This window comes from Schistocerca nitens, chromosome 11, assembly GCF_023898315.1.
Source record: "Schistocerca nitens isolate TAMUIC-IGC-003100 chromosome 11, iqSchNite1.1, whole genome shotgun sequence".
Taxonomy (NCBI): Eukaryota; Metazoa; Arthropoda; class Insecta; order Orthoptera; family Acrididae; genus Schistocerca; species Schistocerca nitens.
Window position 1 is genome coordinate 148668637 of NC_064624.1, and position 25018 is coordinate 148693654.

Sequence of the window (25018 nt, forward strand, 5' to 3'; positions counted from 1 at the left end):
TTTTATTGGTTCATTTTTATTTTATTTTATTTTTTTTTGTTTTCGCACCATTACAGTAGTTTAAAATGCTTAAGGAAACGTCTTTGTCACAACAGAAGGGTAGTATCGAAAGAGGGCTGGCAGGAGTAGCGATATAAAAAGGAAAAAAAAAAAGAAGGGGAGCCAACAGCACCCGGTGCTCCCAGGCGGTCACCCATCCAAGTACTAACCGGGCCCGATGTTGCTTAACTTCGGTGATCGGACGAGAACCGGTGTATTTAACATGGTATGGCCGTTGGCGTACATATACTGTAGGCGCACGGCAGAATTCGCATTCGGCTCTTCTCCCAACACACAAAATGTTAGTTTTCGGCCGCATTTGACGAAAGCACCTCCTTCCGCAACAGCGAGTTCCTCGAGGACGGCGCGGAGTGCGCGCCCGACGTCCCAGCAGAACGATTGCCGAATTGGCGAGCGCGCCGTCGCGTGTGTGAGACGCACAGCTGCTCGTAGCACCTCCTGTCATTCGCTTGTCGCGTGCAACCTTCGACACTCGCGGAAGGCGTATCTCGTCCCTGGTGTCCAGGCGTATGCTCTGTGCGGGGTGTGGCAGTGTCGTGCTGGAGGGCGCCACTGGTAGCGATGTGAGCTTCCTCGCCTCGCTTCGCCTCACACCGGGTGTTTGCATAGTTGGCAGTGCATTCGCACCTTTCCTATCCCTGTCCCCGTACCGACTTGGCCCGACTTTGCTCGACTGCCGCTCGCTGCCGCTCGGGTCGTGGTCCATATGACGGCGCAAGCACGACAAACGTCTGCGGGACTAGACGACGCGACTAAGGAATAAATTTATGATTACAAATCAAATTTGGAACTGTACAGTGCAGCACAACAATAGGCGCTGACGCATTTCAGGGCAGATTCGTACTGTTTTATCGTTTTCAAAGACTTCCCGGCAAACTTCGTTAGCACATTCTCCCTCAAACTGAGTTAATTACCGCATTATCGTACCGTTGCATTACTTTAAAATGCTTAAGAAAGCATCTTTGTCATAACAGAAAGGTAGTATGAAACGACTGCTGGCAGGATGGCGGCTTAAAAAGGAAAAAATGCAGGGGAGCCAAAAGTACCATTTTTATTGGTTCATTTTTATTTTATTTTATTTTTTTTTGTTTTCGCACCATTACAGTAGTTTAAAATGCTTAAGGAAACGTCTTTGTCACAACAGAAGGGTAGTATCGAAAGAGGGCTGGCAGGAGTAGCGATATAAAAAGGAAAAAAAAAAAGAAGGGGAGCCAACAGCACCCGGTGCTCCCAGGCGGTCACCCATCCAAGTACTAACCGGGCCCGATGTTGCTTAACTTCGGTGATCGGACGAGAACCGGTGTATTTAACATGGTATGGCCGTTGGCGTACATATACTGTAGGCGCACGGCAGAATTCGCATTCGGCTCTTCTCCCAACACACAAAATGTTAGTTTTCGGCCGCATTTGACGAAAGCACCTCCTTCCGCAACAGCGAGTTCCTCGAGGACGGCGCGGAGTGCGCGCCCGACGTCCCAGCAGAACGATTGCCGAATTGGCGAGCGCGCCGTCGCGTGTGTGAGACGCACAGCTGCTCGTAGCACCTCCTGTCATTCGCTTGTCGCGTGCAACCTTCGACACTCGCGGAAGGCGTATCTCGTCCCTGGTGTCCAGGCGTATGCTCTGTGCGGGGTGTGGCAGTGTCGTGCTGGAGGGCGCCACTGGTAGCGATGTGAGCTTCCTCGCCTCGCTTCGCCTCACACCGGGTGTTTGCATAGTTGGCAGTGCATTCGCACCTTTCCTATCCCTGTCCCCGTACCGACTTGGCCCGACTTTGCTCGACTGCCGCTCGCTGCCGCTCGGGTCGTGGTCCATATGACGGCGCAAGCACGACAAACGTCTGCGGGACTAGACGACGCGACTAAGGAATAAATTTATGATTACAAATCAAATTTGGAACTGTACAGTGCAGCACAACAATAGGCGCTGACGCATTTCAGGGCAGATTCGTACTGTTTTATCGTTTTCAAAGACTTCCCGGCAAACTTCGTTAGCACATTCTCCCTCAAACTGAGTTAATTACCGCATTATCGTACCGTTGCATTACTTTAAAATGCTTAAGAAAGCATCTTTGTCATAACAGAAAGGTAGTATGAAACGACTGCTGGCAGGATGGCGGCTTAAAAAGGAAAAAATGCAGGGGAGCCAAAAGTACCATTTTTATTGGTTCATTTTTATTTTATTTTATTTTTTTTTGTTTTCGCACCATTACAGTAGTTTAAAATGCTTAAGGAAACGTCTTTGTCACAACAGAAGGGTAGTATCGAAAGAGGGCTGGCAGGAGTAGCGATATAAAAAGGAAAAAAAAAAAGAAGGGGAGCCAACAGCACCCGGTGCTCCCAGGCGGTCACCCATCCAAGTACTAACCGGGCCCGATGTTGCTTAACTTCGGTGATCGGACGAGAACCGGTGTATTTAACATGGTATGGCCGTTGGCGTACATATACTGTAGGCGCACGGCAGAATTCGCATTCGGCTCTTCTCCCAACACACAAAATGTTAGTTTTCGGCCGCATTTGACGAAAGCACCTCCTTCCGCAACAGCGAGTTCCTCGAGGACGGCGCGGAGTGCGCGCCCGACGTCCCAGCAGAACGATTGCCGAATTGGCGAGCGCGCCGTCGCGTGTGTGAGACGCACAGCTGCTCGTAGCACCTCCTGTCATTCGCTTGTCGCGTGCAACCTTCGACACTCGCGGAAGGCGTATCTCGTCCCTGGTGTCCAGGCGTATGCTCTGTGCGGGGTGTGGCAGTGTCGTGCTGGAGGGCGCCACTGGTAGCGATGTGAGCTTCCTCGCCTCGCTTCGCCTCACACCGGGTGTTTGCATAGTTGGCAGTGCATTCGCACCTTTCCTATCCCTGTCCCCGTACCGACTTGGCCCGACTTTGCTCGACTGCCGCTCGCTGCCGCTCGGGTCGTGGTCCATATGACGGCGCAAGCACGACAAACGTCTGCGGGACTAGACGACGCGACTAAGGAATAAATTTATGATTACAAATCAAATTTGGAACTGTACAGTGCAGCACAACAATAGGCGCTGACGCATTTCAGGGCAGATTCGTACTGTTTTATCGTTTTCAAAGACTTCCCGGCAAACTTCGTTAGCACATTCTCCCTCAAACTGAGTTAATTACCGCATTATCGTACCGTTGCATTACTTTAAAATGCTTAAGAAAGCATCTTTGTCATAACAGAAAGGTAGTATGAAACGACTGCTGGCAGGATGGCGGCTTAAAAAGGAAAAAATGCAGGGGAGCCAAAAGTACCATTTTTATTGGTTCATTTTTATTTTATTTTATTTTTTTTTGTTTTCGCACCATTACAGTAGTTTAAAATGCTTAAGGAAACGTCTTTGTCACAACAGAAGGGTAGTATCGAAAGAGGGCTGGCAGGAGTAGCGATATAAAAAGGAAAAAAAAAAAGAAGGGGAGCCAACAGCACCCGGTGCTCCCAGGCGGTCACCCATCCAAGTACTAACCGGGCCCGATGTTGCTTAACTTCGGTGATCGGACGAGAACCGGTGTATTTAACATGGTATGGCCGTTGGCGTACATATACTGTAGGCGCACGGCAGAATTCGCATTCGGCTCTTCTCCCAACACACAAAATGTTAGTTTTCGGCCGCATTTGACGAAAGCACCTCCTTCCGCAACAGCGAGTTCCTCGAGGACGGCGCGGAGTGCGCGCCCGACGTCCCAGCAGAACGATTGCCGAATTGGCGAGCGCGCCGTCGCGTGTGTGAGACGCACAGCTGCTCGTAGCACCTCCTGTCATTCGCTTGTCGCGTGCAACCTTCGACACTCGCGGAAGGCGTATCTCGTCCCTGGTGTCCAGGCGTATGCTCTGTGCGGGGTGTGGCAGTGTCGTGCTGGAGGGCGCCACTGGTAGCGATGTGAGCTTCCTCGCCTCGCTTCGCCTCACACCGGGTGTTTGCATAGTTGGCAGTGCATTCGCACCTTTCCTATCCCTGTCCCCGTACCGACTTGGCCCGACTTTGCTCGACTGCCGCTCGCTGCCGCTCGGGTCGTGGTCCATATGACGGCGCAAGCACGACAAACGTCTGCGGGACTAGACGACGCGACTAAGGAATAAATTTATGATTACAAATCAAATTTGGAACTGTACAGTGCAGCACAACAATAGGCGCTGACGCATTTCAGGGCAGATTCGTACTGTTTTATCGTTTTCAAAGACTTCCCGGCAAACTTCGTTAGCACATTCTCCCTCAAACTGAGTTAATTACCGCATTATCGTACCGTTGCATTACTTTAAAATGCTTAAGAAAGCATCTTTGTCATAACAGAAAGGTAGTATGAAACGACTGCTGGCAGGATGGCGGCTTAAAAAGGAAAAAATGCAGGGGAGCCAAAAGTACCATTTTTATTGGTTCATTTTTATTTTATTTTATTTTTTTTTGTTTTCGCACCATTACAGTAGTTTAAAATGCTTAAGGAAACGTCTTTGTCACAACAGAAGGGTAGTATCGAAAGAGGGCTGGCAGGAGTAGCGATATAAAAAGGAAAAAAAAAAAGAAGGGGAGCCAACAGCACCCGGTGCTCCCAGGCGGTCACCCATCCAAGTACTAACCGGGCCCGATGTTGCTTAACTTCGGTGATCGGACGAGAACCGGTGTATTTAACATGGTATGGCCGTTGGCGTACATATACTGTAGGCGCACGGCAGAATTCGCATTCGGCTCTTCTCCCAACACACAAAATGTTAGTTTTCGGCCGCATTTGACGAAAGCACCTCCTTCCGCAACAGCGAGTTCCTCGAGGACGGCGCGGAGTGCGCGCCCGACGTCCCAGCAGAACGATTGCCGAATTGGCGAGCGCGCCGTCGCGTGTGTGAGACGCACAGCTGCTCGTAGCACCTCCTGTCATTCGCTTGTCGCGTGCAACCTTCGACACTCGCGGAAGGCGTATCTCGTCCCTGGTGTCCAGGCGTATGCTCTGTGCGGGGTGTGGCAGTGTCGTGCTGGAGGGCGCCACTGGTAGCGATGTGAGCTTCCTCGCCTCGCTTCGCCTCACACCGGGTGTTTGCATAGTTGGCAGTGCATTCGCACCTTTCCTATCCCTGTCCCCGTACCGACTTGGCCCGACTTTGCTCGACTGCCGCTCGCTGCCGCTCGGGTCGTGGTCCATATGACGGCGCAAGCACGACAAACGTCTGCGGGACTAGACGACGCGACTAAGGAATAAATTTATGATTACAAATCAAATTTGGAACTGTACAGTGCAGCACAACAATAGGCGCTGACGCATTTCAGGGCAGATTCGTACTGTTTTATCGTTTTCAAAGACTTCCCGGCAAACTTCGTTAGCACATTCTCCCTCAAACTGAGTTAATTACCGCATTATCGTACCGTTGCATTACTTTAAAATGCTTAAGAAAGCATCTTTGTCATAACAGAAAGGTAGTATGAAACGACTGCTGGCAGGATGGCGGCTTAAAAAGGAAAAAATGCAGGGGAGCCAAAAGTACCATTTTTATTGGTTCATTTTTATTTTATTTTATTTTTTTTTGTTTTCGCACCATTACAGTAGTTTAAAATGCTTAAGGAAACGTCTTTGTCACAACAGAAGGGTAGTATCGAAAGAGGGCTGGCAGGAGTAGCGATATAAAAAGGAAAAAAAAAAAGAAGGGGAGCCAACAGCACCCGGTGCTCCCAGGCGGTCACCCATCCAAGTACTAACCGGGCCCGATGTTGCTTAACTTCGGTGATCGGACGAGAACCGGTGTATTTAACATGGTATGGCCGTTGGCGTACATATACTGTAGGCGCACGGCAGAATTCGCATTCGGCTCTTCTCCCAACACACAAAATGTTAGTTTTCGGCCGCATTTGACGAAAGCACCTCCTTCCGCAACAGCGAGTTCCTCGAGGACGGCGCGGAGTGCGCGCCCGACGTCCCAGCAGAACGATTGCCGAATTGGCGAGCGCGCCGTCGCGTGTGTGAGACGCACAGCTGCTCGTAGCACCTCCTGTCATTCGCTTGTCGCGTGCAACCTTCGACACTCGCGGAAGGCGTATCTCGTCCCTGGTGTCCAGGCGTATGCTCTGTGCGGGGTGTGGCAGTGTCGTGCTGGAGGGCGCCACTGGTAGCGATGTGAGCTTCCTCGCCTCGCTTCGCCTCACACCGGGTGTTTGCATAGTTGGCAGTGCATTCGCACCTTTCCTATCCCTGTCCCCGTACCGACTTGGCCCGACTTTGCTCGACTGCCGCTCGCTGCCGCTCGGGTCGTGGTCCATATGACGGCGCAAGCACGACAAACGTCTGCGGGACTAGACGACGCGACTAAGGAATAAATTTATGATTACAAATCAAATTTGGAACTGTACAGTGCAGCACAACAATAGGCGCTGACGCATTTCAGGGCAGATTCGTACTGTTTTATCGTTTTCAAAGACTTCCCGGCAAACTTCGTTAGCACATTCTCCCTCAAACTGAGTTAATTACCGCATTATCGTACCGTTGCATTACTTTAAAATGCTTAAGAAAGCATCTTTGTCATAACAGAAAGGTAGTATGAAACGACTGCTGGCAGGATGGCGGCTTAAAAAGGAAAAAATGCAGGGGAGCCAAAAGTACCATTTTTATTGGTTCATTTTTATTTTATTTTATTTTTTTTTGTTTTCGCACCATTACAGTAGTTTAAAATGCTTAAGGAAACGTCTTTGTCACAACAGAAGGGTAGTATCGAAAGAGGGCTGGCAGGAGTAGCGATATAAAAAGGAAAAAAAAAAAGAAGGGGAGCCAACAGCACCCGGTGCTCCCAGGCGGTCACCCATCCAAGTACTAACCGGGCCCGATGTTGCTTAACTTCGGTGATCGGACGAGAACCGGTGTATTTAACATGGTATGGCCGTTGGCGTACATATACTGTAGGCGCACGGCAGAATTCGCATTCGGCTCTTCTCCCAACACACAAAATGTTAGTTTTCGGCCGCATTTGACGAAAGCACCTCCTTCCGCAACAGCGAGTTCCTCGAGGACGGCGCGGAGTGCGCGCCCGACGTCCCAGCAGAACGATTGCCGAATTGGCGAGCGCGCCGTCGCGTGTGTGAGACGCACAGCTGCTCGTAGCACCTCCTGTCATTCGCTTGTCGCGTGCAACCTTCGACACTCGCGGAAGGCGTATCTCGTCCCTGGTGTCCAGGCGTATGCTCTGTGCGGGGTGTGGCAGTGTCGTGCTGGAGGGCGCCACTGGTAGCGATGTGAGCTTCCTCGCCTCGCTTCGCCTCACACCGGGTGTTTGCATAGTTGGCAGTGCATTCGCACCTTTCCTATCCCTGTCCCCGTACCGACTTGGCCCGACTTTGCTCGACTGCCGCTCGCTGCCGCTCGGGTCGTGGTCCATATGACGGCGCAAGCACGACAAACGTCTGCGGGACTAGACGACGCGACTAAGGAATAAATTTATGATTACAAATCAAATTTGGAACTGTACAGTGCAGCACAACAATAGGCGCTGACGCATTTCAGGGCAGATTCGTACTGTTTTATCGTTTTCAAAGACTTCCCGGCAAACTTCGTTAGCACATTCTCCCTCAAACTGAGTTAATTACCGCATTATCGTACCGTTGCATTACTTTAAAATGCTTAAGAAAGCATCTTTGTCATAACAGAAAGGTAGTATGAAACGACTGCTGGCAGGATGGCGGCTTAAAAAGGAAAAAATGCAGGGGAGCCAAAAGTACCATTTTTATTGGTTCATTTTTATTTTATTTTATTTTTTTTTGTTTTCGCACCATTACAGTAGTTTAAAATGCTTAAGGAAACGTCTTTGTCACAACAGAAGGGTAGTATCGAAAGAGGGCTGGCAGGAGTAGCGATATAAAAAGGAAAAAAAAAAAGAAGGGGAGCCAACAGCACCCGGTGCTCCCAGGCGGTCACCCATCCAAGTACTAACCGGGCCCGATGTTGCTTAACTTCGGTGATCGGACGAGAACCGGTGTATTTAACATGGTATGGCCGTTGGCGTACATATACTGTAGGCGCACGGCAGAATTCGCATTCGGCTCTTCTCCCAACACACAAAATGTTAGTTTTCGGCCGCATTTGACGAAAGCACCTCCTTCCGCAACAGCGAGTTCCTCGAGGACGGCGCGGAGTGCGCGCCCGACGTCCCAGCAGAACGATTGCCGAATTGGCGAGCGCGCCGTCGCGTGTGTGAGACGCACAGCTGCTCGTAGCACCTCCTGTCATTCGCTTGTCGCGTGCAACCTTCGACACTCGCGGAAGGCGTATCTCGTCCCTGGTGTCCAGGCGTATGCTCTGTGCGGGGTGTGGCAGTGTCGTGCTGGAGGGCGCCACTGGTAGCGATGTGAGCTTCCTCGCCTCGCTTCGCCTCACACCGGGTGTTTGCATAGTTGGCAGTGCATTCGCACCTTTCCTATCCCTGTCCCCGTACCGACTTGGCCCGACTTTGCTCGACTGCCGCTCGCTGCCGCTCGGGTCGTGGTCCATATGACGGCGCAAGCACGACAAACGTCTGCGGGACTAGACGACGCGACTAAGGAATAAATTTATGATTACAAATCAAATTTGGAACTGTACAGTGCAGCACAACAATAGGCGCTGACGCATTTCAGGGCAGATTCGTACTGTTTTATCGTTTTCAAAGACTTCCCGGCAAACTTCGTTAGCACATTCTCCCTCAAACTGAGTTAATTACCGCATTATCGTACCGTTGCATTACTTTAAAATGCTTAAGAAAGCATCTTTGTCATAACAGAAAGGTAGTATGAAACGACTGCTGGCAGGATGGCGGCTTAAAAAGGAAAAAATGCAGGGGAGCCAAAAGTACCATTTTTATTGGTTCATTTTTATTTTATTTTATTTTTTTTTTGTTTTCGCACCATTACAGTAGTTTAAAATGCTTAAGGAAACGTCTTTGTCACAACAGAAGGGTAGTATCGAAAGAGGGCTGGCAGGAGTAGCGATATAAAAAGGAAAAAAAAAAAGAAGGGGAGCCAACAGCACCTTTTTTTTTTTTTTTTTTTTTTTTTTTTTTTTTTTTTTACGGGCCTCCCATCTCCCCTTATAGCCCGGCCTTATCGCTCTCCACAAAACGCCTTCTTCGGCGAGCTTCGAATGCTATAAGAGCGGTGGTGGTGGCTCCTGCATTATACGATGCAAGAAGAAAAAGAAAAAGAACAACATTAAGAAATAAAATATTCCGTGGCAAAACCAAAACATGTGGTGTTGCAAGTAGTAAGTCACAAAATCAGGTAAATAGAAATGAAATGCCGCTTCTGCAATACCTGTACCATCCACCCGTACGCCGGACCTCTTCCGAGAAAATAAAAAAAATAAACTTGCACCATATGTAAAAAAAACAGAAGATGACACGCATCTGACAAAGCACCGCCGATGCAGAATGACGTATGATGTCCAGCAGAATGGAATATACACCAAAGAAAAGAAAAAAATGCCAAAGACGCGAAGCGCAAGAAGGATTCTTCTCAAAGGAAAGTTCACGGGCCGGTTCTCGTCTACGAAGTAGCCATGAATTCCCCATTTGCATGACTTCCACAAAACGTCCAAATTTAAACAAAGTGTCTTCCAAATAGTATTCCCATGTACGCTGGAAATCACAAGGTGTGATCCTCGAGGCCATGCACTAAAATTTAATAACAAACAAAAAAAAAGAAGACGGCCAATTAACAATAAGGTAAAGATAAAGGTCGGCCGCTAGATTACTGTAGACCTTCGGAGAAGTGAATGAAGCAGGCGCAGCAAACTGAAAAGTCAGTCACTGTGCCTTATGCCACATAAACACGTTCAACACAGTCTTCAACAAGTTTGCAAGTAGAACATCCAGGAAAAAAAAAAAACCGTGCCTTCTGCACAGCGTCGCTTCAGAGAATACACACCAGGTGCAGCGTCGTAGAGGAACAACACTCCAGCAAAACCCTGTTACATCGTACAACCTCAAACAAGCAGACTTATCCGGGGTCGTCCACACATTGAAAACCATGAGTAGTAGGAAAGCGAAAAGTTAAACGTCGAAATCGGGAGAAACAGATCAAAACAGAAGTGGTTATATCACAATCGGAACACCGAGTTTGTGAAACGCAGTCAGAATCGGGATTTCCAGAAATCTGGCATAACGTTCACGACACTTCGGGTGCATTTGTTCACGCCGGTAAGCATCCCAAATATAAGTAAGAAATTTGAGTCGGTCCGTGAGGTGAAGAGAAAAAATCCCATGGGCAGCATGCGCGGCAAGCCACGCATGTGCATTCCATTTCGTTGTCGGGTAAAGCCGCCAATCAGGAACCAGGAGGTACAGAGGCTGTATGTCCCGCGAAGGCATCCTGTTCATCAAGGCCAACATCTCTCTGGTAGTAGTCCAAACCTCCGTAAACCGAGGACAATCGAAGCGATGCTCTATAGTGTCATCCGCACCACAGTCAGCACAACGGCTGTGGGGGACGAGATTGATGGCATGAAGCTTCGCGTTCGTGGCTATCGTACGATTGACGACCTTGTACCACGTAGACTTGACAGCCGGCGACAACAAGTTGTTTGAAACGTTCCGCCACACCGCCTGCCAATCATGTCGTGGGAGCCGCAGCTCCCATTTGTTCCTGGGCAGAGTGCCACGCAGTGCCGCAGTGATGGCGCCAACGGTGTCGCGACGCCAATCGACATCAACCAGATAGCTGCAGTGGAGATAATACTGGCGAACAAAATTTAGGCGATATGGTATATCCAGGATGAAAACAGGCGCGCGCAAGGAGGCAGGCCGATAAAATTCAAATAACGCTGACGTGGGGCCCGCAGCATCCTTTTCCATAGTACGAGCAGTTCGGTGTAACAACAGAGCGGCACATTTAGCGTGAAAATCGACCAAACCAATTCCGCCTTCGGCTGGAGGAAGCGTACAAGTCTGAGAGGCCACTTTAAAAATGTCACCCCGCCAAACCATCCAGTAAACGGCGTGTTTAATAGCGCGTTCCAATTGTTTAGGGACAGGCAGAACTTGCGCCAAAAACCAGGCTTTCGCAAGGATCTGAACATTGGCGACCGAGACCCGTTCCGTTAACGCTAAATTGCGCTTGGCATTCGCTTGCGTCATCGCTCGAATTGAGTACAACACGGCGCGCCAATTCAAGGCCTCCATCCGTTGAATGTTGGACGTCATCACAATCCCAAGAATTTTGTGTTGTTCCTTGACAGTATACCAGTTGCGCCGTAAATTCCTCATATTCGGAGTGAGTGGGATCAATACAGATTTAGTCGGGTTCACAACAGCCCCAGAAGCTTTTTCAAATTGAGAGAGAATGAGAGAAAGAGTATCAATGTCTTCCGGTCGTTCGATAAATACGCCTAAGTCATCGGCATATGCTTTGCAAATGAGTGAACCCGCGCCAATAGTCACCCCGTGACAAACGGTGGATATCTTCCGCAACAGGGGGTCCATTGCGATTGCAAAAAGACACATAGAGAGTGGACACCCTTGCCGGACAGACCGACGAAGCTTGAAACCATCGCCGGGCAGACCATTGAAGAGAATCCGAGAAGTTGCCGCTGTTAAAAGATTGTGAATCACAGTACTGAACTTGCGACCAAGCCCCATACGGACCATAACAGTCCGTAAATAGTCGTGACTGATCCTGTCAAAGGCGTTTTTAAAATCGATCGACAGTATTGCAGCCTTACTTTGACGTCGCGTCGTCGCATAGGCAATACAGTCACGATACGCTAATAGGGCATCATATATATTGCGGCCAGGGACAGCACAAGATTGAGATGGGCTGATAAGAGACCGCAAGACAGATTTCAACCGGTTGGAAAAGCAACGGGCAATAATCTTGTAGTCAGCGTTTAAAAGGGTTATCGGCCGCAAAGTAGCCGTGGTGGGGGTGGCCCTCGTTTTGGGAACGAGGACGATGAGCCCCTCTAAAAACTCTTCTGGTACAGCAAGGCCACTATGAATCTCATTGGTCATTGTAACAAAACTGTCTTTCAATAAATCGTAAAACTTGATATAAAATTCGACAGGGAGACCGTCATGGCCAGGCGCCTTGCCCTTCGGTCCCGCTGCAACCGCATCAGAAATGTCATCAACCGTAAAACGGGAATTTAAATGGTCTCGATCAGTTCTAGTTAAAACCGAAGGTACGTCGTGTAACAGTGACTGCAAGGCTACATTATCCACTGGATGACATTGAAAAAGTTTAAAAAAGTGTTCGTATATTTCGGCGCGAATAACCTTCGGACTTGTAGTCTTGAGGCCGCCAGTTGTGATCCAATCCTTAATTAAAAGTTTATCACGACGGAGGCGATCCCGCTTCAAATGATATAGGGAAAGAGGCTCCTGCAGTGTCGCATCATAGGGCCGGCTACGAACTATGGTACCTTGGGCCTTCTGGTACAGCTGATTTAAAATCTGGGTTTTAACCTTCCGCAAAGTTGGTAGTAAGTCCGGACGGTCGGGTACCCTGGAGACTAGGTCGCGTAAAACATCTCGATAAAAATCCAGCGTCACCTTATTCCAGTAGGCTTTGTCGCGACAGTAATTAATAAGCAGGTTACGGAGAGCGGGCTTGGCGTAATGAAGCCACCAGTCAATTTCAGAACGCGCCTGCGGACGAAAGTGAAGAACCTGCTGCCAGAGGGAGTGGACTTGTTCAACAAGGGGAGCGTCATCTAACACACTGATATTTAACTTCCAATATGAGCGCATGCGCGCGGGACGAACATACGGAAGATGAAGCGTACACAAATAGCCACAATGATCAGAAAAAACAGTAGGTAAAATATCCGCCTGGAGAATTTGTGCAGAAAGTGCAGTCGAAATATAAACTCGATCCAGCCGACTGCATCCAGTGTTATAAAAATAAGTAAAACCTTTGACACCGGGGCGAAAACTTGTCCACGTATCTATGAGATCATAGGTCGCAACCAGCGTTTGCAATTCAAAACACTGATTTGCCCGCGGCTCCTGATCCTCCTCCCGAAGTACACAGTTAAAATCGCCACCGAGGACGAGTCGCCGGCGGTTGCGATAAAAAAGGTGACACAGATCGTGGCTAAAAAAAGAACTCCGCAAACGCTTGTTGTCCGTCCCGGAAGGGGCGTAAATGTTTACAAAGAAAATGTCGTGGATGACACACGCTATCCCCCTGCCATTCGGTAAAATGTCCACTTCCGTAACATCAAAACCAGGCGCTGTTAAAATGGCCGTGCCACAGTTCGTCTCAGGATCAATGTTCACAATCACGTGATAAAAGGAAAGATGGTCAATAAGTTCACTGGTAACCTCTTGAAGGAAGGCGACATCACATTGACAGTCTTGTAAATACTGAAGGAAAGCAGCAACTTTACGAACACTACAAATCTTGTTGACATTCACTGTTAAAATGCGCAGCTGGTGGTGGGGACTCATCCGTGGAGGTCTCGATGAAAATTAATTAGAAAAAATGGTCGCTGTCCACATCCGCCGACCATTCCATGCCGTCGGGTGGTTTGTGTGCGACGTCGCCAGCGGTCCGGGCGGAGCGCGGCGGGGGGGCCATCGAGACAGCGGACGCCGTCGCGGGGGCGGCGCGCGGTGACTGCAAATCGCGTCGCTCGTGTGCGAGACTTGACGTCAGATCGTGAACGGCCTGTTCAAAGTCCGCATCCTGGGCAGCAGACGCGTCCGCTTTCGAACGGCGATTCCTGCGGCGCTTCGGTTTTTGTTCGACGGGAGCAGACTGAGTGGACGCCTGCGACGTCTCACTCTCTGCACTACTAGCGTCACCTTCACCCGCATTCTGCGAACTCTGTGTCTTCGTCTTTTTCCGTTTCTCCGCCGACGATCCGGAAGCAGAGACCGGATTCGGAGTGACAAGAAAAGTGGCAGAATCGGTCGGTGGTACGACTGCAGACGACACGTCGGGCCGGGGAGCCGCACGGGAAGTGGGTGTGGCCGGTAAACTTTGGGTCGTGTCAGCTGGCGGGACAGAAACATCCGATAAATCCACTGTGTCGGATACGGGGGTCGGTGTAGCGGTGACAGCAGGAGTTGGTCGTGTGTCGGCCGCGAGGCCACTATCCGCGACCAACACGCCAGCATAGCTAGTCGGGTCTACAGCTTCGCGTGGGAGTTGTAACGGCCGACGCTGTCGACAATTTTGCCGCAAATGATCCGTGCCACCACAAACCGAGCACGTTTGCGGCTGTCCACTATAGCTAATAAAAGCACGGCTCCCCGCAATCGTGAGATAAGACGGTACATGTTTTTTCAAATCAATCCGAACAGTCCTGACTCCGCTAAGAACTTTATAACGGAAACCAGACGGCCACACATCGTCATCGACCCGAAGGACGGTCCCATATTCACCAAGCTTCCGTGCAATAGCCTCATTTGGGCATTCAAAAGGCACATTGTACACTTTTACCAATCGCACACCAAAGCCTGCCGGCAAAAGTATCACATCCGACACAGAACCATCAGTATGCTTATATTTCTTTGTGCCACCACATTCGGATAGAACCTTAGTCACATAATCCGCATTCGGCAATTTCAAAAAGGCAGAATTCTGAATAAAGTCTAACTGTATTCCAAGCAACTCATTTTCCGGTATACGAATTTCATTAAAGATCCATTCGTGAACTTCGTACGGAGACGGCCTAGCGGCACTACGATCAAAGACACACTGTACGGAGTTTTCGCGATTCATCCTTTTTCGAATTTACTCACAGAAGTAGTTGATAGAAGAGTTGAGCTGCTAGGCGGCGGCTCACGAAGCACTCAGCGTAAACACCAGCCCGCTGCACGGCGACGGAGCGCACGATGTGAACAGGCGGGCAGCCAGCCAAGTACTAACCGGGCCCGATGTTGCTTAACTTCGGTGATCGGACGAGAACCGGTGTATTTAACATGGTATGGCCGTTGGCGTACATATACTGTAGGCGCACGGCAGAATTCGCATTCGGCTCTTCTCCCAACACACAAAATGTTAGTTTTCGGCCGCATTTGACGAAAGCACCTCCTTCCGCAACAGCGAGTTCCTCGAGGACGGCGCGGAGTGCGCGCCCGACGTCCCAGCAGAACGATTGCCGAATTGGCGAGCGCGCCGTCGCGTGTGTGAGACGCACAGCTGCTCGTAGCACCTCCTGTCATTCGCTTGTCGCGTGCAACCTTCGACACTCGCGGAAGGCGTATCTCGTCCCTGGTGTCCAGGCGTATGCTCTGTGCGGGGTGTGGCAGTGTCGTGCTGGAGGGCGCCACTGGTAGCGATGTGAGCTTCCTCGCCTCGCTTCGCCTCACACCGGGTGTTTGCATAGTTGGCAGTGCATTCGCACCTTTCCTATCCCTGTCCCCGTACCGACTTGGCCCGACTTTGCTCGACTGCCGCTCGCTGCCGCTCGGGTCGTGGTCCATATGACGGCGCAAGCACGACAAACGTCTGCGGGACTAGACGACGCGACTAAGGAATAAATTTATGATTACAAATCAAATTTGGAACTGTACAGTGCAGCACAACAATAGGCGCTGACGCATTTCAGGGCAGATTCGTACTGTTTTATCGTTTTCAAAGACTTCCCGGCAAACTTCGTTAGCACATTCTCCCTCAAACTGAGTTAATTACCGCATTATCGTACCGTTGCATTACTTTAAAATGCTTAAGAAAGCATCTTTGTCATAACAGAAAGGTAGTATGAAACGACTGCTGGCAGGATGGCGGCTTAAAAAGGAAAAAATGCAGGGGAGCCAAAAGTACCATTTTTATTGGTTCATTTTTATTTTATTTTATTTTTTTTTGTTTTCGCACCATTACAGTAGTTTAAAATGCTTAAGGAAACGTCTTTGTCACAACAGAAGGGTAGTATCGAAAGAGGGCTGGCAGGAGTAGCGATATAAAAAGGAAAAAAAAAAAGAAGGGGAGCCAACAGCACCCGGTGCTCCCAGGCGGTCACCCATCCAAGTACTAACCGGGCCCGATGTTGCTTAACTTCGGTGATCGGACGAGAACCGGTGTATTTAACATGGTATGGCCGTTGGCGTACATATACTGTAGGCGCACGGCAGAATTCGCATTCGGCTCTTCTCCCAACACACAAAATGTTAGTTTTCGGCCGCATTTGACGAAAGCACCTCCTTCCGCAACAGCGAGTTCCTCGAGGACGGCGCGGAGTGCGCGCCCGACGTCCCAGCAGAACGATTGCCGAATTGGCGAGCGCGCCGTCGCGTGTGTGAGACGCACAGCTGCTCGTAGCACCTCCTGTCATTCGCTTGTCGCGTGCAACCTTCGACACTCGCGGAAGGCGTATCTCGTCCCTGGTGTCCAGGCGTATGCTCTGTGCGGGGTGTGGCAGTGTCGTGCTGGAGGGCGCCACTGGTAGCGATGTGAGCTTCCTCGCCTCGCTTCGCCTCACACCGGGTGTTTGCATAGTTGGCAGTGCATTCGCACCTTTCCTATCCCTGTCCCCGTACCGACTTGGCCCGACTTTGCTCGACTGCCGCTCGCTGCCGCTCGGGTCGTGGTCCATATGACGGCGCAAGCACGACAAACGTCTGCGGGACTAGACGACGCGACTAAGGAATAAATTTATGATTACAAATCAAATTTGGAACTGTACAGTGCAGCACAACAATAGGCGCTGACGCATTTCAGGGCAGATTCGTACTGTTTTATCGTTTTCAAAGACTTCCCGGCAAACTTCGTTAGCACATTCTCCCTCAAACTGAGTTAATTACCGCATTATCGTACCGTTGCATTACTTTAAAATGCTTAAGAAAGCATCTTTGTCATAACAGAAAGGTAGTATGAAACGACTGCTGGCAGGATGGCGGCTTAAAAAGGAAAAAATGCAGGGGAGCCAAAAGTACCATTTTTATTGGTTCATTTTTATTTTATTTTATTTTTTTTTGTTTTCGCACCATTACAGTAGTTTAAAATGCTTAAGGAAACGTCTTTGTCACAACAGAAGGGTAGTATCGAAAGAGGGCTGGCAGGAGTAGCGATATAAAAAGGAAAAAAAAAAAGAAGGGGAGCCAACAGCACCCGGTGCTCCCAGGCGGTCACCCATCCAAGTACTAACCGGGCCCGATGTTGCTTAACTTCGGTGATCGGACGAGAACCGGTGTATTTAACATGGTATGGCCGTTGGCGTACATATACTGTAGGCGCACGGCAGAATTCGCATTCGGCTCTTCTCCCAACACACAAAATGTTAGTTTTCGGCCGCATTTGACGAAAGCACCTCCTTCCGCAACAGCGAGTTCCTCGAGGACGGCGCGGAGTGCGCGCCCGACGTCCCAGCAGAACGACTGCCGAATTGGCGAGCGCGCCGTCGCGTGTGTGAGACGCACAGCTGCTCGTAGCACCTCCTGTCATTCGCTTGTCGCGTGCAACCTTCGACACTCGCGGAAGGCGTATCTCGTCCCTGGTGTCCAGGCGTATGCTCTGTGCGGGGTGTGGCAGTGTCGTGCTGGAGGGCGCCACTGGTAGCGATGTGAGCTTCCTCGCCTCGCTTCGCCTCACACCGGGTGTTTGCATAGTTGGCAGTGCATTCGCACCTTTCCTATCCCTGTCCCCGTACCGACTTGGCCCGACTTTGCTCGACTGCCGCTCGCTGCCGCTCGGGTCGTGGTCCATATGACGGCGCAAGCACGACAAACGTCTGCGGGACTAGACGACGCGACTAAGGAATAAATTTATGATTACAAATCAAATTTGGAACTGTACAGTGCAGCACAACAATAGGCGCTGACGCATTTCAGGGCAGATTCGTACTGTTTTATCGTTTTCAAAGACTTCCCGGCAAACTTCGTTAGCACATTCTCCCTCAAACTGAGTTAATTACCGCATTATCGTACCGTTGCATTACTTTAAAATGCTTAAGAAAGCATCTTTGTCATAACAGAAAGGTAGTATGAAACGACTGCTGGCAGGATGGCGGCTTAAAAAGGAAAAAATGCAGGGGAGCCAAAAGTACCATTTTTATTGGTTCATTTTTATTTTATTTTATTTTTTTTTGTTTTCGCACCATTACAGTAGTTTAAAATGCTTAAGGAAACGTCTTTGTCACAACAGAAGGGTAGTATCGAAAGAGGGCTGGCAGGAGTAGCGATATAAAAAGGAAAAAAAAAAAGAAGGGGAGCCAACAGCACCCGGTGCTCCCAGGCGGTCACCCATCCAAGTACTAACCGGGCCCGATGTTGCTTAACTTCGGTGATCGGACGAGAACCGGTGTATTTAACATGGTATGGCCGTTGGCGTACATATACTGTAGGCGCACGGCAGAATTCGCATTCGGCTCTTCTCCCAACACACAAAATGTTAGTTTTCGGCCGCATTTGACGAAAGCACCTCCTTCCGCAACAGCGAGTTCCTCGAGGACGGCGCGGAGTGCGCGCCCGACGTCCCAGCAGAACGACTGCCGAATTGGCGAGCGCGCCGTCGCGTGTGTGAGACGCACAGCTGCTCGTAGCACCTCCTGTCATTCGCTTGTCGCGTGCAACCTTCGACACTCGCGGAAGGCGTATCTCGTCCCTGGTGTCCAGGCGTATGCTCTGTGCGGGGTGTGGCAGTGTCGTGCTGGAGGGCGCCACTGGTAGCGATGTGAGCTTCCTCGCCTCGCTTCGCCTCACACCGGGTGTTTGCATAGTTGGCAGTGCATTCGCACCTTTCCTATCCCTGTCCCCGTACCGACTTGGCCCGACTTTGCTCGACTGCCGCTCGCTGCCGCTCGGGTCGTGGTCCATATGACGGCGCAAGCACGACAAACGTCTGCGGGACTAGACGACGCGACTAAGGAATAAATTTATGATTACAAATCAAATTTGGAACTGTACAGTGCAGCACAACAATAGGCGCTGACGCATTTCAGGGCAGATTCGTACTGTTTTATCGTTTTCAAAGACTTCCCGGCAAACTTCGTTAGCACATTCTCCCTCAAACTGAGTTAATTACCGCATTATCGTACCGTTGCATTACTTTAAAATGCTTAAGAAAGCATCTTTGTCATAACAGAAAGGTAGTATGAAACGACTGCTGGCAGGATGGCGGCTTAAAAAGGAAAAAATGCAGGGGAGCCAAAAGTACCATTTTTATTGGTTCATTTTTATTTTATTTTATTTTTTTTTGTTTTCGCACCATTACAGTAGTTTAAAATGCTTAAGGAAACGTCTTTGTCACAACAGAAGGGTAGTATCGAAAGAGGGCTGGCAGGAGTAGCGATATAAAAAGGAAAAAAAAAAAGAAGGGGAGCCAACAGCACCCGGTGCTCCCAGGCGGTCACCCATCCAAGTACTAACCGGGCCCGATGTTGCTTAACTTCGGTGATCGGACGAGAACCGGTGTATTTAACATGGTATGGCCGTTGGCGTACATATACTGTAGGCGCACGGCAGAATTCGCATTCGGCTCTTCTCCCAACACACAAAATGTTAGTTTTCGGCCGCATTTGACGAAAGCACCTCCTTCCGCAACAGCGAGTTCCTCGAGGACGGCGCGGAGTGCGCGCCCGACGTCCCAGCAGAACGACTGCCGAATTGGCGAGCGCGCCGTCGCGTGTGTGAGACGCACAGCTGCTCGTAGCACCTCCTGTCATTCGCTTGTCGCGTGCAACCTTCGACACTCGCGGAAGGCGTATCTCGTCCCTGGTGTCCAGGCGTATGCTCTGTGCGGGGTGTGGCAGTGTCGTGCTGGAGGGCGCCACTGGTAGCGATGTGAGCTTCCTCGCCTCGCTTCGCCTCACACCGGGTGTTTGCATAGTTGGCAGTGCATTCGCACCTTTCCTATCCCTGTCCCCGTACCGACTTGGCCCGACTTTGCTCGACTGCCGCTCGCTGCCGCTCGGGTCGTGGTCCATATGACGGCGCAAGCACGACAAACGTCTGCGGGACTAGACGACGCGACTAAGGAATAAATTTATGATTACAAATCAAATTTGGAACTGTACAGTGCAGCACAACAATAGGCGCTGACGCATTTCAGGGCAGATTCGTACTGTTTTATCGTTTTCAAAGACTTCCCGGCAAACTTCGTTAGCACATTCTCCCTCAAACTGAGTTAATTACCGCATTATCGTACCGTTGCATTACTTTAAAATGCTTAAGAAAGCATCTTTGTCATAACAGAAAGGTAGTATGAAACGACTGCTGGCAGGATGGCGGCTTAAAAAGGAAAAAATGCAGGGGAGCCAAAAGTACCATTTTTATTGGTTCATTTTTATTTTATTTTATTTTTTTTTGTTTTCGCACCATTACAGTAGTTTAAAATGCTTAAGGAAACGTCTTTGTCACAACAGAAGGGTAGTATCGAAAGAGGGCTGGCAGGAGTAGCGATATAAAAAGGAAAAAAAAAAAGAAGGGGAGCCAACAGCACCCGGTGCTCCCAGGCGGTCACCCATCCAAGTACTAACCGGGCCCGATGTTGCTTAACTTCGGTGATCGGACGAGAACCGGTGTATTTAACATGGTATGGCCGTTGGCGTACATATACTGTAGGCGCACGGCAGAATTCGCATTCGGCTCTTCTCCCAACACACAAAATGTTAGTTTTCGGCCGCATTTGACGAAAGCACCTCCTTCCGCAACAGCGAGTTCCTCGAGGACGGCGCGGAGTGCGCGCCCGACGTCCCAGCAGAACGATTGCCGAATTGGCGAGCGCGCCGTCGCGTGTGTGAGACGCACAGCTGCTCGTAGCACCTCCTGTCATTCGCTTGTCGCGTGCAACCTTCGACACTCGCGGAAGGCGTATCTCGTCCCTGGTGTCCAGGCGTATGCTCTGTGCGGGGTGTGGCAGTGTCGTGCTGGAGGGCGCCACTGGTAGCGATGTGAGCTTCCTCGCCTCGCTTCGCCTCACACCGGGTGTTTGCATAGTTGGCAGTGCATTCGCACCTTTCCTATCCCTGTCCCCGTACCGACTTGGCCCGACTTTGCTCGACTGCCGCTCGCTGCCGCTCGGGTCGTGGTCCATATGACGGCGCAAGCACGACAAACGTCTGCGGGACTAGACGACGCGACTAAGGAATAAATTTATGATTACAAATCAAATTTGGAACTGTACAGTGCAGCACAACAATAGGCGCTGACGCATTTCAGGGCAGATTCGTACTGTTTTATCGTTTTCAAAGACTTCCCGGCAAACTTCGTTAGCACATTCTCCCTCAAACTGAGTTAATTACCGCATTATCGTACCGTTGCATTACTTTAAAATGCTTAAGAAAGCATCTTTGTCATAACAGAAAGGTAGTATGAAACGACTGCTGGCAGGATGGCGGCTTAAAAAGGAAAAAATGCAGGGGAGCCAAAAGTACCATTTTTATTGGTTCATTTTTATTTTATTTTATTTTTTTTTGTTTTCGCACCATTACAGTAGTTTAAAATGCTTAAGGAAACGTCTTTGTCACAACAGAAGGGTAGTATCGAAAGAGGGCTGGCAGGAGTAGCGATATAAAAAGGAAAAAAAAAAAGAAGGGGAGCCAACAGCACCCGGTGCTCCCAGGCGGTCACCCATCCAAGTACTAACCGGGCCCGATGTTGCTTAACTTCGGTGATCGGACGAGAACCGGTGTATTTAACATGGTATGGCCGTTGGCGTACATATACTGTAGGCGCACGGCAGAATTCGCATTCGGCTCTTCTCCCAACACACAAAATGTTAGTTTTCGGCCGCATTTGACGAAAGCACCTCCTTCCGCAACAGCGAGTTCCTCGAGGACGGCGCGGAGTGCGCGCCCGACGTCCCAGCAGAACGACTGCCGAATTGGCGAGCGCGCCGTCGCGTGTGTGAGACGCACAGCTGCTCGTAGCACCTCCTGTCATTCGCTTGTCGCGTGCAACCTTCGACACTCGCGGAAGGCGTATCTCGTCCCTGGTGTCCAGGCGTATGCTCTGTGCGGGGTGTGGCAGTGTCGTGCTGGAGGGCGCCACTGGTAGCGATGTGAGCTTCCTCGCCTCGCTTCGCCTCACACCGGGTGTTTGCATAGTTGGCAGTGCATTCGCACCTTTCCTATCCCTGTCCCCGTACCGACTTGGCCCGACTTTGCTCGACTGCCGCTCGCTGCCGCTCGGGTCGTGGTCCATATGACGGCGCAAGCACGACAAACGTCTGCGGGACTAGACGACGCGACTAAGGAATAAATTTATGATTACAAATCAAATTTGGAACTGTACAGTGCAGCACAACAATAGGCGCTGACGCATTTCAGGGCAGATTCGTACTGTTTTATCGTTTTCAAAGACTTCCCGGCAAACTTCGTTAGCACATTCTCCCTCAAACTGAGTTAATTACCGCATTATCGTACCGTTGCATTACTTTAAAATGCTTAAGAAAGCATCTTTGTCATAACAGAAAGGTAGTATGAAACGACTGCTGGCAGGATGGCGGCTTAAAAAGGAAAAAATGCAGGGGAGCCAAAAGTACCATTTTTATTGGTTCATTTTTATTTTATTTTATTTTTTTTTGTTTTCGCACCATTACAGTAGTTTAAAATGCTTAAGGAAACGTCTTTGTCACAACAGAAGGGTAGTATCGAAAGAGGGCTGGCAGGAGTAGCGATATAAAAAGGAAAAAAAAAAAGAAGGGGAGCCAACAGCACCCGGTGCTCCCAGGCGGTCACCCATCCAAGTACTAACCGGGCCCGATGTTGCTTAACTTCGGTGATCGGACGAGAACCGGTGTATTTAACATGGTATGGCCGTTGGCGTACATATACTGTAGGCGCACGGCAGAATTCGCATTCGGCTCTTCTCCCAACACACAAAATGTTAGTTTTCGGCCGCATTTGACGAAAGCACCTCCTTCCGCAACAGCGAGTTCCTCGAGGACGGCGCGGAGTGCGCGCCCGACGTCCCAGCAGAACGACTGCCGAATTGGCGAGCGCGCCGTCGCGTGTGTGAGACGCACAGCTGCTCGTAGCACCTCCTGTCATTCGCTTGTCGCGTGCAACCTTCGACACTCGCGGAAGGCGTATCTCGTCCCTGGTGTCCAGGCGTATGCTCTGTGCGGGGTGTGGCAGTGTCGTGCTGGAGGGCGCCACTGGTAGCGATGTGAGCTTCCTCGCCTCGCTTCGCCTCACACCGGGTGTTTGCATAGTTGGCAGTGCATTCGCACCTTTCCTATCCCTGTCCCCGTACCGACTTGGCCCGACTTTGCTCGACTGCCGCTCGCTGCCGCTCGGGTCGTGGTCCATATGACGGCGCAAGCACGACAAACGTCTGCGGGACTAGACGACGCGACTAAGGAATAAATTTATGATTACAAATCAAATTTGGAACTGTACAGTGCAGCACAACAATAGGCGCTGACGCATTTCAGGGCAGATTCGTACTGTTTTATCGTTTTCAAAGACTTCCCGGCAAACTTCGTTAGCACATTCTCCCTCAAACTGAGTTAATTACCGCATTATCGTACCGTTGCATTACTTTAAAATGCTTAAGAAAGCATCTTTGTCATAACAGAAAGGTAGTATGAAACGACTGCTGGCAGGATGGCGGCTTAAAAAGGAAAAAATGCAGGGGAGCCAAAAGTACCATTTTTATTGGTTCATTTTTATTTTATTTTATTTTTTTTTGTTTTCGCACCATTACAGTAGTTTAAAATGCTTAAGGAAACGTCTTTGTCACAACAGAAGGGTAGTATCGAAAGAGGGCTGGCAGGAGTAGCGATATAAAAAGGAAAAAAAAAAAGAAGGGGAGCCAACAGCACCCGGTGCTCCCAGGCGGTCACCCATCCAAGTACTAACCGGGCCCGATGTTGCTTAACTTCGGTGATCGGACGAGAACCGGTGTATTTAACATGGTATGGCCGTTGGCGTACATATACTGTAGGCGCACGGCAGAATTCGCATTCGGCTCTTCTCCCAACACACAAAATGTTAGTTTTCGGCCGCATTTGACGAAAGCACCTCCTTCCGCAACAGCGAGTTCCTCGAGGACGGCGCGGAGTGCGCGCCCGACGTCCCAGCAGAACGATTGCCGAATTGGCGAGCGCGCCGTCGCGTGTGTGAGACGCACAGCTGCTCGTAGCACCTCCTGTCATTCGCTTGTCGCGTGCAACCTTCGACACTCGCGGAAGGCGTATCTCGTCCCTGGTGTCCAGGCGTATGCTCTGTGCGGGGTGTGGCAGTGTCGTGCTGGAGGGCGCCACTGGTAGCGATGTGAGCTTCCTCGCCTCGCTTCGCCTCACACCGGGTGTTTGCATAGTTGGCAGTGCATTCGCACCTTTCCTATCCCTGTCCCCGTACCGACTTGGCCCGACTTTGCTCGACTGCCGCTCGCTGCCGCTCGGGTCGTGGTCCATATGACGGCGCAAGCACGACAAACGTCTGCGGGACTAGACGACGCGACTAAGGAATAAATTTATGATTACAAATCAAATTTGGAACTGTACAGTGCAGCACAACAATAGGCGCTGACGCATTTCAGGGCAGATTCGTACTGTTTTATCGTTTTCAAAGACTTCCCGGCAAACTTCGTTAGCACATTCTCCCTCAAACTGAGTTAATTACCGCATTATCGTACCGTTGCATTACTTTAAAATGCTTAAGAAAGCATCTTTGTCATAACAGAAAGGTAGTATGAAACGACTGCTGGCAGGATGGCGGCTTAAAAAGGAAAAAATGCAGGGGAGCCAAAAGTACCATTTTTATTGGTTCATTTTTATTTTATTTTATTTTTTTTTGTTTTCGCACCATTACAGTAGTTTAAAATGCTTAAGGAAACGTCTTTGTCACAACAGAAGGGTAGTATCGAAAGAGGGCTGGCAGGAGTAGCGATATAAAAAGGAAAAAAAAAAAGAAGGGGAGCCAACAGCACCCGGTGCTCCCAGGCGGTCACCCATCCAAGTACTAACCGGGCCCGATGTTGCTTAACTTCGGTGATCGGACGAGAACCGGTGTATTTAACATGGTATGGCCGTTGGCGTACATATACTGTAGGCGCACGGCAGAATTCGCATTCGGCTCTTCTCCCAACACACAAAATGTTAGTTTTCGGCCGCATTTG

General features: G+C 50.0%; 17 non-coding genes across 17 annotated transcripts; all 17 read right to left on the reverse strand.

Annotated features, from left to right (window-relative positions):
* Positions 1-160: 160 nt before the first annotated feature.
* LOC126214488 (5S ribosomal RNA) lies at positions 161-279 on the reverse strand. Its single transcript, XR_007541942.1, has one exon. It is a non-coding gene; the product is annotated as a 5S ribosomal RNA (ribosomal RNA).
* Positions 280-1269: 990 nt separating this feature from the next.
* On the reverse strand, positions 1270-1388 carry LOC126214490 (5S ribosomal RNA). Its single transcript, XR_007541944.1, has one exon. It is a non-coding gene; the product is annotated as a 5S ribosomal RNA (ribosomal RNA).
* Positions 1389-2378: 990 nt separating this feature from the next.
* LOC126214491 (5S ribosomal RNA) lies at positions 2379-2497 on the reverse strand. The gene has a single exon (XR_007541945.1). It is a non-coding gene; the product is annotated as a 5S ribosomal RNA (ribosomal RNA).
* A 990-nt stretch (positions 2498-3487) lies between these two features.
* Positions 3488-3606, reverse strand: LOC126214493 (5S ribosomal RNA). Its single transcript, XR_007541946.1, has one exon. It is a non-coding gene; the product is annotated as a 5S ribosomal RNA (ribosomal RNA).
* A 990-nt stretch (positions 3607-4596) lies between these two features.
* Positions 4597-4715, reverse strand: LOC126214494 (5S ribosomal RNA). Its single transcript, XR_007541947.1, has one exon. It is a non-coding gene; the product is annotated as a 5S ribosomal RNA (ribosomal RNA).
* Positions 4716-5705: 990 nt separating this feature from the next.
* Positions 5706-5824, reverse strand: LOC126214495 (5S ribosomal RNA). Its single transcript, XR_007541948.1, has one exon. It is a non-coding gene; the product is annotated as a 5S ribosomal RNA (ribosomal RNA).
* A 990-nt stretch (positions 5825-6814) lies between these two features.
* On the reverse strand, positions 6815-6933 carry LOC126214496 (5S ribosomal RNA). Its single transcript, XR_007541949.1, has one exon. It is a non-coding gene; the product is annotated as a 5S ribosomal RNA (ribosomal RNA).
* A 990-nt stretch (positions 6934-7923) lies between these two features.
* Positions 7924-8042, reverse strand: LOC126214497 (5S ribosomal RNA). The gene has a single exon (XR_007541950.1). It is a non-coding gene; the product is annotated as a 5S ribosomal RNA (ribosomal RNA).
* A 7903-nt stretch (positions 8043-15945) lies between these two features.
* LOC126214498 (5S ribosomal RNA) lies at positions 15946-16064 on the reverse strand. Its single transcript, XR_007541951.1, has one exon. It is a non-coding gene; the product is annotated as a 5S ribosomal RNA (ribosomal RNA).
* A 990-nt stretch (positions 16065-17054) lies between these two features.
* LOC126214499 (5S ribosomal RNA) lies at positions 17055-17173 on the reverse strand. The gene has a single exon (XR_007541952.1). It is a non-coding gene; the product is annotated as a 5S ribosomal RNA (ribosomal RNA).
* Positions 17174-18163: 990 nt separating this feature from the next.
* Positions 18164-18282, reverse strand: LOC126214500 (5S ribosomal RNA). Its single transcript, XR_007541953.1, has one exon. It is a non-coding gene; the product is annotated as a 5S ribosomal RNA (ribosomal RNA).
* A 990-nt stretch (positions 18283-19272) lies between these two features.
* On the reverse strand, positions 19273-19391 carry LOC126214502 (5S ribosomal RNA). The gene has a single exon (XR_007541955.1). It is a non-coding gene; the product is annotated as a 5S ribosomal RNA (ribosomal RNA).
* A 990-nt stretch (positions 19392-20381) lies between these two features.
* On the reverse strand, positions 20382-20500 carry LOC126214504 (5S ribosomal RNA). The gene has a single exon (XR_007541956.1). It is a non-coding gene; the product is annotated as a 5S ribosomal RNA (ribosomal RNA).
* Positions 20501-21490: 990 nt separating this feature from the next.
* Positions 21491-21609, reverse strand: LOC126214505 (5S ribosomal RNA). Its single transcript, XR_007541957.1, has one exon. It is a non-coding gene; the product is annotated as a 5S ribosomal RNA (ribosomal RNA).
* Positions 21610-22599: 990 nt separating this feature from the next.
* On the reverse strand, positions 22600-22718 carry LOC126214506 (5S ribosomal RNA). Its single transcript, XR_007541958.1, has one exon. It is a non-coding gene; the product is annotated as a 5S ribosomal RNA (ribosomal RNA).
* A 990-nt stretch (positions 22719-23708) lies between these two features.
* Positions 23709-23827, reverse strand: LOC126214507 (5S ribosomal RNA). Its single transcript, XR_007541959.1, has one exon. It is a non-coding gene; the product is annotated as a 5S ribosomal RNA (ribosomal RNA).
* A 990-nt stretch (positions 23828-24817) lies between these two features.
* On the reverse strand, positions 24818-24936 carry LOC126214508 (5S ribosomal RNA). The gene has a single exon (XR_007541960.1). It is a non-coding gene; the product is annotated as a 5S ribosomal RNA (ribosomal RNA).
* Between the last annotated feature and the right edge of the window lie 82 nt (positions 24937-25018).